The 12,265-nt window shown below is 40.5% G+C and overlaps 1 protein-coding gene across 4 annotated transcripts in view; it reads left to right on the forward strand.

Moving 5' to 3' along the window:
• The window catches only part of RORA (RAR related orphan receptor A), a 765,082-nt gene that overhangs the window by 218,121 nt on the left and 534,696 nt on the right, over positions 1-12,265 (forward strand). The gene's annotated exons all lie outside the window — the stretch shown is intronic.

Here is a 12,265-nt window from a genome sequence, read left to right on the forward strand (position 1 = left end):
AGAAGGCGAGTTTGATCCCTGGCTCACTCAGTGGGCTAAGGATCTGGCGTTGCCGCGAGCTGTGGTGTAGGTTGCAGACTCCGCTAGGATCCCACGTTGCTATGGCTGTGGTGTAGGCCGGCAGCTATAGCTCCAATTCAACCCCTAGCCTGGGAACCTCCACAGGCCACACTTGCAGCCCTAAGGAAAGAAAAAATAGTCTTTACTTTGAGGTTGGAACATTCATACATACATATTGCCTTATCCCTGGGGACGTATACACAGACACCAGTGACAGGAGCTCAGTATACACATCCACAGAGATGAGTAAATACTTGTGAATACAAATACGTATTTGTGTGTCCAAGGGATGTATGGTGTATGTTTTCTTCACAACACACACACACACATACACACACACACACAGATACCCTCATGGTTTGGAGACCTGTGACATCTTATGTTTATGAAGTACTTTCAATACTTTTTCAAACTCTTCTGGCATCTCTCTTCCCTTCTTTTGATTCCTAACAGCATTCCTGGAATGTTAATGGGAAGAAAAAAGCCCCTTAAAATAAAGGAGAAAATGAGAGGGCACTGATGTACTTGGAACAAGTAACAGTCAGAATGAAACAGAGGCCCGGGGAACCCGTGACTTTTAAGTCCACTGCACTTGGCTGAGGAACTGGAAAGCGGGGCCCCTCTCTTAGTGCCCAGCCTAGATTAGAGACATTATAAAGACTTTTAATTTTATCACTTTTCTCCTATGCACCATGAACTATAATGGGCTAAAAAGTATAGCAGACTTATTTTTGGTGTATGGGGGGGACCTATCGAAATATCAAAAAGGAGGTTGAATAGTTTCACCAATTTTCTGTATAAACAGTGTTTCTAAAGCTTGAAAAGGACTTATTCCATCACATAGTTGACCCCCATGCAAGCTTCTTGCTTGTCAGAATGTTTATTTGCTTTATCAACCCTCTCACCTCTTAGGTAAAAGGTCACTTCTGCCCCACCCCTATCAGCATAATCCATAGGGAGATTTAGTGGAGCTGGAATTGATAAGGTTTTACTGTAAGCAGTTAGGCAGGAATGCACATGTGTGTCTCTGGGAAGGTTAGAAATGGAAATAAATGCAAAGATACGATTTTCTGGCAAGTCATCATTTTTAATACGAAGACTGAAAGCATAAGACAGCTTTGTTTTGCCTTTTTGGGGGGTTGCCGTTGATTTTCTTTTTCTGCTTCCTGGTTTTTGCTAGAAAGAGACTTGTTCATTTCCCACCCACTCCATACCCCCTCTCCCAAAGCCAAAATATCTATCCAAGAACATCCTTTTAAGTGCTCAGTCTTAGAGACGGGAGAAGAAAAAGAACTGTGGTTTAAAATATATATGTACATCTTTTTTTTAAGCTTGCAAACTGGGATTTCTAGACTCAATTTGTGTTCTTGAGACATTGGAGTCAAGTTTATATATAGTTTTTGATGTAGGACCTAATTAGGCTCTCAGCATATCTTAATACTTTCTGCTACATCTGCATTAAAGATAACATTGCATATATTTGCATTTCATTTACATAAAAAAGTTAGCCATGCTGTATGTAACAATCAGTTTAACCAAGTACCGTTGACAGCAAATATTTTGAATAAGCATGTGAAAATCCATGTCTACACAAAGCCTGTCCTGGATCCTGCTTCATCTCTCTCATCTGAAACTTGTTTGTATGTAACGCATTCCAGTGGTGCCCTCAAGGTTAAGCCAACAAATAAGGACACAGGATTCAAAGGGGTCTGATACATGCACTAGACCCAACTAGGGAAAGAAAGGCTCAGTTGGTACTCTTTTCGATGCTGTTTATAATTTTATCAATAGTGATAGTCAATGGTAATAATAACGGCATATTTTTTTGATATGCTTTAAAAGAGAAGGGATAACCTTGAAACAAAGGTATTCATTCATTTCTTTATTCATTCATATGTATTAGAATGCGTCTATATGGGGCAACCTTATTTTCAGGTCTCATTTAATGAATCTCAGGTTTATCTGGGCCATTTTACTTTAAAAAAGAACTTGTATCAGGGGACTGCTCTGCCAGTTTCCTCAGAATGAGCTGCTTCTTAGGTCCTATGCCACCAGGAACATTTTCTGTGTTTTAACCTGCCTGGGGGCTCACCTCCCAAATTTGTCTGGGCTCTTCTTTCCCTTTTATGGGTCCCTAAACCTCTGGGCAGACTCTCTGGAGTGTGGTTTATTGACATTAGATGATTGTAGGTATAGCTTGTGGTACACACTCCTTCTAGAGAATGTTCTTTAAAAATGGTTCTAACCAAACATGTGTGGGAATTGTTACGTAATTTGTATGTACCTTTTCTTAAAGAACCACAATGCCTGGAGGAAAACATCTTGCTTAATATTCTTTTAAGTTGGCATTTTCCAAAACTTTGGAACCATGGAAGCCTTGGTTGGCCTGCCTCCTATTCAGCCAGGGAGACCAGTTTCCTGCATTGATTTCGGTGATTACTTATATATTGCCCAGATTAACTCATCAAATTCTCTCAAGAACCGTATGACTTTAGGTACTATATTAGTGCCATCTTAGAGATGAGAAGGCTGAGACTAGAGGGCTTAAACAACTGATCCCACATTATACTGCTAGCAGGAGAGAAAGGACACTCAACATAAGGTCAGCACTCTTACTCATCACACCAGTTGCGATCTCTTGCTAAGCCTAGTCCTCTTCTTTTTCCAGGCTTAGCACTGCTAGTCCTGCAGTTATTTCTCAGGTGTCACAAGTCAAGTCTGCAACTTTGTCCCTCTCCCCTTAGTTTTTTCATGGCTCATGTCATTGTGCAGTCTACTGAACACAGATTCTCAGATGGATGCTGAGGTCGAAGGAGTTGGGCAAAGCATCACCTCCTTGGTCCTGGACCCTTTAATTCAAATAATGCAGACCAGGGCAGCAATGGCTCTGTTGTAAGTGTATAAATTATTTTGTGTCACTTGAAGCGTATTCTCAAAATCGTTCAGTATTTTCCAATGTAGGTGACTGATTTTAAAAAGCTAAGATTTGTGATCTAGAGCGAGTTTTTCAGCCTCTTTCAACCTCAGTTTTCTGGTGAGTAAAATGGGGTTAATAATAGAACGGACTTCTTAGAATGGTGGGGGGCAACAGATGAACCCATGAACGTCTCACGGTAGTGTCTTGTACATAATAACTGTTCAATAAGTGTGAACTACTATGATAAATTTCATCATTACTAGAAAGTTAGAAATTGCACTTGAGCAAAAAGCCTTTCTTCCAAACATTTTTTCTGTGCCTTTCAATGTCATTAATATTTCTTTACTTAAAAAATGTTGAATTAACATCCATTTATATGAGTGGTTTTGTCAATACATTTAAAATGAGTCCCACAGTGCTGATTTAGGCATTTTACATTTTCATAGGCATTTTTAGCTGGTTTCCAAAGTCGCAAGACTCTAAGGGGGGAGGAAAAAAAAACTAATCCTTTGTTGGCAGGCAAGTCCCCTCCCCAAATCCTCGGATTAAAATAGAATCTGCCGCCAGGGCTTCCCTTGTCCTCTGTGATTGAGATCTGTCTCAGGCGGGAAGGCATCCAATACCTGGGCATGGCAAATACATTCTTTAGAGACAGAATTTGCAACTTTAATATTTATCGATAGGCACACTAATTCTCTTGATGATGGTAATTAATGAGGTGCTTATATCTTATTTTGCGGTAGTTTAACAAGCTCCAGGCTAGTGGAGAGCTGGTGCTTGCTGTAAATGCTGAGAGTCAAAGATGCTGGAGGAAAATGCAGAAAATGGAGCAGAAAAATTCAGGTTTTTAGTAGATGAAATGTCTCAGATTAAAACAAGCGCAAAATAAACCTTGGAAAGGCGACGCTATTTCAGAACGAGTGAGAGGTTTCTAGGGGAAAAGTCCCATGTTTCCCATTCTTTTTCCCCAATCATGATGTTAATTTTGACCACCCATTTATCTCTCTTCCCCCTTTGGTCTGGTCTGTGTTAGCCGCGTGAAGTGAACAATTGAGAGGAAAACATCCTTTGCTTCTTAAGGCGTAGATAGTTCCAGCCAAAATGTTCTGTCATATTGGGTTTTTGAAGAATTGGACCAAATCTATACTTAATTTTGCCTTAGACAGCTAGTCTGATAACCCTAGTTAACCTGTGTTTTCTCTTGTTCTTTCATCCTTTGGAAATAAGGTCCACAGAATACAAATTCAGAAAAGCATAAATTCTAACTCCTCAGAAGATAGGAAGAGAAGTCAGAGTGACCTCGATAAATCAAAAGCAAGTTGAAGTTCAATAGGGACACATGGTGGCAGGATTCTCATGTCCAATAAGCGAACTCACAGATGTAAAATCATGTGAGCGCTATTGTGGTAAAGAGGTCAGCAATGCGAAGAAGGCATTCTTAGCTTTGTCCTAGGACCTACTATGTGCCAGGCATTCTGTGCTGTCAACTTGTTTCCAAATGCACTGTCAGAATCTCCACAATAGCTTTCTAAGCTCCGTATAATTTGTTCTCTCCTTTTCTACATGTCAGGCTGAGGTTGAATGAGGTTAAATCATTTGCAGATGTGTTCACCGTGAGTAAATGACTTACCTGGTTTTGACCTGTGCTCTTTCTACTTGACCAAGAGTGCTTCATTGCAGAGCTGTTATTTAAAAAGCCAACCCAGTTCTTGGCTGTATTAACTTGGCTTTCACTTGAGAACCAGATAATAACCTTTCCAGTGTACTATACGTTAATTAAAATGTAAAAGAAAAATGAACAGGAGAAACTGGAGCAAGTCCAAAAATACCCCACCCAGCAACAAAGGCAGTGCAAGACGTGTAAACCTGACCTAATCGTAAGACTCAAGGTGGCCGGGGTTGCTCAGCTGGGAAGAATGCTGCCACGGGGTAAATGGCACAGTAATTGCCCATAAACATCGAAAAGGCAGTAATAAAGATTTACATTTTCCATAAATATTGCAGTTTACAGAGCACTTCCAGATCAGTCATTTTATTAGTTTCTCACAGCAGTCTTCCAGAGCAAGGGTCTGCAAACTTTTCTGTAAAGGGTCAGATGGTTAAAGATGTTTGGCTTTGTGGGCTGTGTGATCTCTGTCACAGGTACTCAGCTCTGCTGTAACAGCCCAGGAAGGCAGCCCTAGGCAGTTTCTAAACCAGTGGGCATAAGCCAATAAAACTTTATTTATGAAAAGGGGTGACAGGCCAGATTTCACTCTCAGGCTGTAGTACCATGAGTACGTATCATTTTTCCTATGATGCAAATGCGGAAATGGAGGCTTGCAAAAGGAAATTCACTTGTCCAACCCAACTCAGTGAGTCAGCAGTGGCCCTAGAAAGAGAATTCCATTCCCTTGATTCATACTTTGATGCTCAGTACTCTAAATGGATGATATGTCCCCAGAAAGATTTAAGAGAAGTCTTTCATCGCAAGAGACTGTTTGCCTGTGTGTGACAGTGATTAAAATTTGGAGCAGACTAAAGAGGATGTTAGGTGAGTACCTGGTATCCTGAAATCGTTTTCGATGGGCCCTTGCAAAGTAGTATCTGGTCAAAAAAAACCCCCAAAAATTTTCCACCTTCTATGAAATTTCCACTTTTAAAACAATTAATTAATAAAATGATTAAACAATTACATGTCCTGAGACATGTAAATTTTGTTGGAATTACAGCATTCCTCTACCCAGAGAAAACTGACATGAGGTGGCTTACAAATTCCTTTTTCTGGTTATCAGGTTGGCACTGAATCTTAGCTAGTAAAGGGTAGGATTAAGAGGGAGTAAGGTAGCAGGACAAATTAGAATTTAGGGAATTCGGGGTGGTGAAGGAGGTTGTTGGCAGAAATGATTGTTCCAGTGTGGGTATCCTGTGTGAATCTGTGGAGAAAGCATTATTACCTGCTAAATTCATGGGGCATTTAATACCACCTTCTAGCACATGTTCCAAGTGCTGTGCTTGAATGAGTTCCTTTAATCCTCCCAACGATCCTGCGAGATGGGTGTTATTACGTCCATTTTAGAGGTAGGGACACTGGGACACAGAGTCTCATCAAAAGTATGGTGGAGGTGACACAGCAAAATCATGTCTTCTATAATCCTCTCTAGTGGGGGTCAGAAGTTCTCCACCGCGGAGACGCTTGAACTGTATACCCATGCTTTCCTTGCAGTTGGCTGGACCAGGAGAGCTTCCAGCGTGTTTGTTTCTTTGATAGAGATGTAAATCGAGGTAAGCTGTGGAGAAAACAGGGCACATTTTGCGGAGGTTAATGCATCGTTCCTGGCAAGGCATGAATTCCATCTCAAGAATGTTTCCTCTTGTTGGCTGAAAGAATCCTGAAGTGGGCACTTGTAGCAAACTTGGTCCAACCTACCCAGCTCCGGGTTAAACCCTCGTAAATCAGAATAGCTCAAGTGAGCCTAGTAAATGCCAGCAATGGCTGGAGTAATTCAACCTACTTTATAAGTGTCAAGGAGCTAATACTTTTTTTAAATCTTTCTTTTGGGTGTGTATGAGAAAGCTTTTGCAGATACACTTTAAATAAGAGTATTTCCCAGTGTCTCCCATGAGAATAGAAGGGAGTATCACGTCTCTTTCCTATTTAGATTACTGTTTTTATTTGAAACCACTTTTCTGACATAGTTAAAATAGAAAAGACTCAAACATTCACAAACAAACAGCAAATGCAAAACGTTTTATTTGATTAGTCTTGATAGCATTAGTGTTAGGATATCATTATTAGAATTTCTTTTCAAATCGCCACCTTTTTCTCAGGATTCTGGAACTTGATTACCTTCACAAGGGGAGAAAAACAAATTGAGTAATGAGATAGTGGATGCTTATAAAGAAAGAGAATGTGAAGGATAAAGACAGTGGGAAGAGAAGGCAAGAAGTAGAAAACGGAGAAAAGAAAGAAAGGATATGGAGGCAGATGTGTGTAGGTGGGATGAGGAAGCAGGAAAGAAATGCTGGATTTGGCAATCAAAAGACCTGCATTCGGTTCCCAGCTCTGCCCCTTCTTTTTTTTTTTTTTTTTTTTTTTCTGTCTTTTTGCCTTTTCTAGGGCCACTCCCGAGGCATATGGAGGTTCCCAGGCTAGGGGTTGAATCGGAGCCGTAGCCACCAGCCTACACCAGAGCTACAGCAACGTGGGATCCGAGCCGCGTCTGCAACCTACACCATAGCTCACGGCAAAGCCAGATCCTTAACCCACTGAGCAAGGCCAGGGATCGAACCTGCAACCTCACGGTTCCTAGTCGGATTTGTTTACCACTGCGCCATGACGGGAACTCCTCTGCCCCTTCTTTGCTTACATGATTTTGACTTGTCACTTGACCTTCATCAGATTCTTATTATGTCACATGGGAATCAGCATATAAGCCCCAGAGAGTATTGAGGTGACATGATGGGGATGAATGTACTTGGCTTAATCAAGGAGGACAAATCTAAGTCAGTGTCTTGGAATAAAAGCAAAGCAGACCTGAGGGACCAAGCTCATGATGTAAGCAGGTGGGGAAGGAAGTGTCTCAAAGAGTCTGTCCTTTTGGGTGTTCCCAGCCTCATTTCCCAGCTCTAAAAAGTCATGGACCATTCTTATTGTTTAGTAAATGTTCCGCAGCACCTCCTTGCATCTAGGTTCCTATATTGCCAGGTCACTAAGTTTTTTTTTTCTTTTTGTCTTTTTAGGGCCGCACCCATGGCCTATGGAGGTTCCCAAGCTAGGAGTCTAATCGGAGCTGTAGCTGCCAGCCTGTGCCACAGCCACAGCAATGCTAGATCCGAGCCACATCTGCGACCTACACTACAGTTCATGGCAACGCCAGATCCTTAACCCACTGAGCGAGGCTAAGGATCGAACCCACCACCTCAAGTTTCCTCATTGGATTCGTTTCCGCTGTGCCACCATGGGAATTCCTGGGTCACTAATTTTTTAAGCCAGGAGTATGGTCTAGGATATGTACCATCTTGTAGATGATAAAAATCAGTACTTCAAGGACGTTTTCAGTGGGGCTCGGGATAACTCTATTTGAAACAGAACCTCACTATGATAGTATTAGATTCAGGTTCTAACACGCCGTGAAAAATTGTCTATAGAAAATATCCTAAATTCTCTCAAGCAGAGGCTCTTCCTCCCCAAAGCTAGGGATTTTCATAAGCTAGATTTAAATGTAATTCTTCTCTCCCAGTGTCTTTTCATGTTAACTCACCATCTGACAGGGAAGTTAGTATATAACCCAAAGCATATGTGGTAAGCTTGCTCTTCTCTGCCTAAATATGAGTTTAATAAAAAAAATAGCAGTTAAGCATATGTTAAAAATGAGGCAGTGCAGTTGGGGGCAAAGACTAAAAGGCGACACAACTGTTTATTAGTTGTGTTTTTCATTTTCACCTACAGAGAATTTTAAAACCTCCCCCCTCCCTCCCCAGACTTTGGCCAGATCTGCACAGTTATGTGCTCTATTTTGGTCTTTATTTCCTACTGATAAACACTAGACTGTCCGTGTTGAAGTCCATGTCTGCAGCAATGATTGTCAATTACCAAAGTAATGAATTAGGATCCTTTTATGTGTCACTTGTCCAGGTTAATAATGTCAGGAGGTACAATGCTTTACCTCAAGAGAAAGCTTTGGCATTATGTAGAGAAATCAATTAAAGAAAGTGTTAAGTGATCTTGGCTTCTCGATTGCGGTCGTCGATTTGTGAGTTGGAAATGCAGTCAGGACAAATCAGATGTTTCTGTTTCTCCTTGTTGTGAACAGTTTTATTAAGACAGTCCATCTGACTTGAAAGCAGTGATTAATCTTGACCTTCTAAGTGAAAATTAATTGGCCAAGTTCTCTTTTCTGTGTCATAAGGATGAATCAACATAGAGATTTGTCTTTCATCTTGGTCTACACCAAGCCATAGTTGTGGAAGAAAAGGATTGGGCCCATAGGCTGCATCTTTCATTGTAGTGAAACAAGGGCTGCAAGCTTTCCCTTTTCATGGCAGTGTGGATTTTCCTGATAGTAAATTTTTGGTCTATGTTTATAATGTCAGTGGCATATCTGTTACCCATCCTTCCATCTGAAGGGACTCCTTTATAGGGAAGGGAGTGACAGCAGGACAGAGAATGGAATAGAGAACACTGGGTTAAGGTTCTTTTTCCAAAGTGTTGGTATAGAAAAGCTTTTAAGACTCAAAGTAATGACTCAGTCATGGTATATAATATTCTTTTGGATTTGTACTCTTAACCTGCTCCTTAGAGTTGTTATAGGAAGTGGTAGACAAGATGTCCTTTTGAAGTCTGCTTTTTTTTTTTTTTTGGCTGCTCCTTGGCATATGGAGTTCCCTGGCCAGGGCTCAGATCCCAGCCACAGTCGTGACCTAAGCTTCAGCTCTGGCAATGCCAGATCCTTAACCCCACCACACCAGGCCAGGGATCAAACCTGAGTCCCAGCGCTCCCGAAAAACTACCGATCCCATTGTGTCATAACAGGAATTCCTGAACTCTGCTTTTAAGATAGCACTGAGGACTTCCCGTGTGGCTCACAACATAACTACTCGGCATTGCTTCTACAGTGGCTGTGGCTCATCCCCTGGCCTGGGAACTTCCATATGCCGCAGGTGCGTCCATTTATTTAAAAAAAAAAAAAAAGATAGCACTGAGAGGCTAAGATCGTAAGTGATAGGACCTGATTCTTTCACACCGCCTATCTCTTTGGGTAACTTCCTATGTCAGTTATTTCCACAAAAATTTTTTTTATGGCCACACCCTTGACATATGGAAGTTCCCAGTCTGAGGACTGGATCGGAGCCACAGCTGAGACTTGTGCCACAGCTGTGGTAATGCCAAATCCTTTAACCTGCTGACCTGGGCTGGGGATCTAACCTGCACCTCCATAGCAACCACAACTGCTTCAGTTGGATCCTTAACCCACCATGCCACAGTGGGAACTCTACCATGTCCTTTTTATTGTTCGAGTATAGGTGCATTCATGCAGCTTTCTAAATAACATAATGTACTTAATTGTGCAATTTTTGCCTAACAGAATTGAGGATAAAGTGTTAAAAGGTGGTTTAGTAGTTGGTTATTGACAAGAGAGAATTCCATCTACATCCTAATTTTCCCATAGGATTTCTTCCCTTCCCACAAATGATAAATAAATTAATCACTTGACTAGAGCTTTAAGTCACAGGTGAGAAACTTAGTTTTTCTTTTTTCTTTTTTCTTTTCTTTTCTTTCTTTCTTTTTTTTTTTTTTTTTTTTTTTTTTTTGTCTTCTAGGGCCTCATCCGAAGCATAAGGAGCTTCCCAGGCTAGGGGTCTAATCAGAGCAGTAGCCACCGGGATCCGAGCCACATCTGCGACCTACACCACAGCTCATGGCAATGCCAAATCCTTAACCCACTGAGTGAGGCCAGGGATCAAACCCACAACCTCATTGTTCCTAGTGGGATTGTTTAACAACTGACCCACAACGGGAACTCCTAGTTTTCCTTTTCTTCTGTGAGTCAGTTCTCTTCCACCATCAGGGAACTACCCAACATCAGACATCATCTTTGTCTTCAGAGCTTCCCATGCTTGTGTCCATTTCCCTGCTTTGAGCACCTGCTTCATAGGAGACCCAATCGATGCCTGGCCTCTGGCTGTAGGTAGAGTGAGGCCAGATCTCTTGAGAGGACTAAAGCAAGTATTTTCTTTAGCCCCCTTAAACCCACTGAAATACATGTCATTCTCTTGAGTCTCCTAGAGGAAAAACAATGGCCATGAAATGTAGTAGACAGTGAATTTCAATTGTTTTTCAGTCATTTATGTCCTAAAAAATTTTTGAAATTTTTACTTGCTTAGCTAAAATTTGACCTTAAAATTTTTCCATCATAAGTTTAAATAGTTACAAAGAATTCCTGGCAAATTATGCGTATTGGTGTTTTTCAGTAAAACTCTTTGATTGCCTTTGAAAACATACTCAGTGCAATCTGAATACTGTTTTGAGTGAATATTAACCATTATTCATTTTTTAAAATACATGAACAAGCTGTCTTGAACAGTGGAAATTTTTACATCTTTTTAAAGCTTGTATTTCTACTATATTTCCCCTGTGAAATTTTATCCTAATGTTAAATGTTTTTATGCTTAAAACCCTTTTATTGATACTGCCATCATGATCCTTTGTAATAAAAATGTATGAAAATAAATTACAGTTTTAGAAGTTCCATAATCAAAAAGCTCTAAGTAATAAAATGTCTTCTAAATTGGTTATTACAACGATTTTCAGTACAGAGTTGATCAAAACAATGTAAGTGTATTAAACATTTTGATAATGATTAAACACAAGGAGTGGAGATTTATTGGAAATGCATTTCTTAATGCGATGGATGAGGCTTTACTTCCAGTCAGTTCAACCCAAGATTTAATTATTGCTGAAGGTTTGATATCAGCTCCATTCCTGGTGTTATTTATTTATCTATTTATTTCGCTTTTTAGAGCCATGGCTGCAGCATATGGAAGTTCCCAGGCTAGCAGTCACATTGGAGCTACAGCCACCGGCCTATGCCACAGCCACAGCCACAGCAATGCTAGATCCAACCCACGTCTGTGAACTACACCACGGCTCATGGCAACGCCGGATCCTAAACCCACTGAGCAAGACCAGGGATCAAACCCGCATCCTCATGGATACTAGTTGGATTCATTTCCGCTGAGCCACAACAGGAACTCCCTGGTGTTAGCTTTTATAATGTAAGTTGTGAGGCACACTGTCTACATGTTACATGATGGGAGAGATGGAGTTCTCTTACAGCAATCTCTTCTCTTTCTTTGAAATTCTGAAGTATAAGCCTAAAGTAAACCACCACCAGGAGCAATATTTCATCACCTCTCAGTTGGTTATGTCTTCCTTTGATTGTGTGAAAAGCAAAGAATTAGTGGGCAGCTGGCTTCCAAAAGCATTTGTTATTCATTCAACTTTCTCAGTGTATACCCTAAAAAGTTTATCAGAAAGTCTTTATGAAGACATTAAATGACTAAAAACTGTATTCTTTAAATAATTACTCTCTCACTTAGTGACATGTTGCTTAAGTTGATCTGCTTGCAGTGTTGGTAATTTAAAAATGTTGCTAATTTAAATAAACCTTGGCCTGCCAAACAATATTTTTATATTATTATGGTAAAAATGCTTTGTATCACTTTCTATAAATACATAATCCTCAAACCTTGGATCTGCAAATTTAGTTCATTCAATGCATAGATAATATCCACTAATTATCTGTC

This window comes from Sus scrofa, chromosome 1, assembly GCF_054392235.1.
Source record: "Sus scrofa isolate SSC_HxYL_T2T_F1_AM1 chromosome 1, Sscrofa_HxYL_maternal_Yorkshire_Landrace_v2.0, whole genome shotgun sequence".
Lineage (NCBI taxonomy): Eukaryota > Metazoa > Chordata > Mammalia > Artiodactyla > Suidae > Sus > Sus scrofa.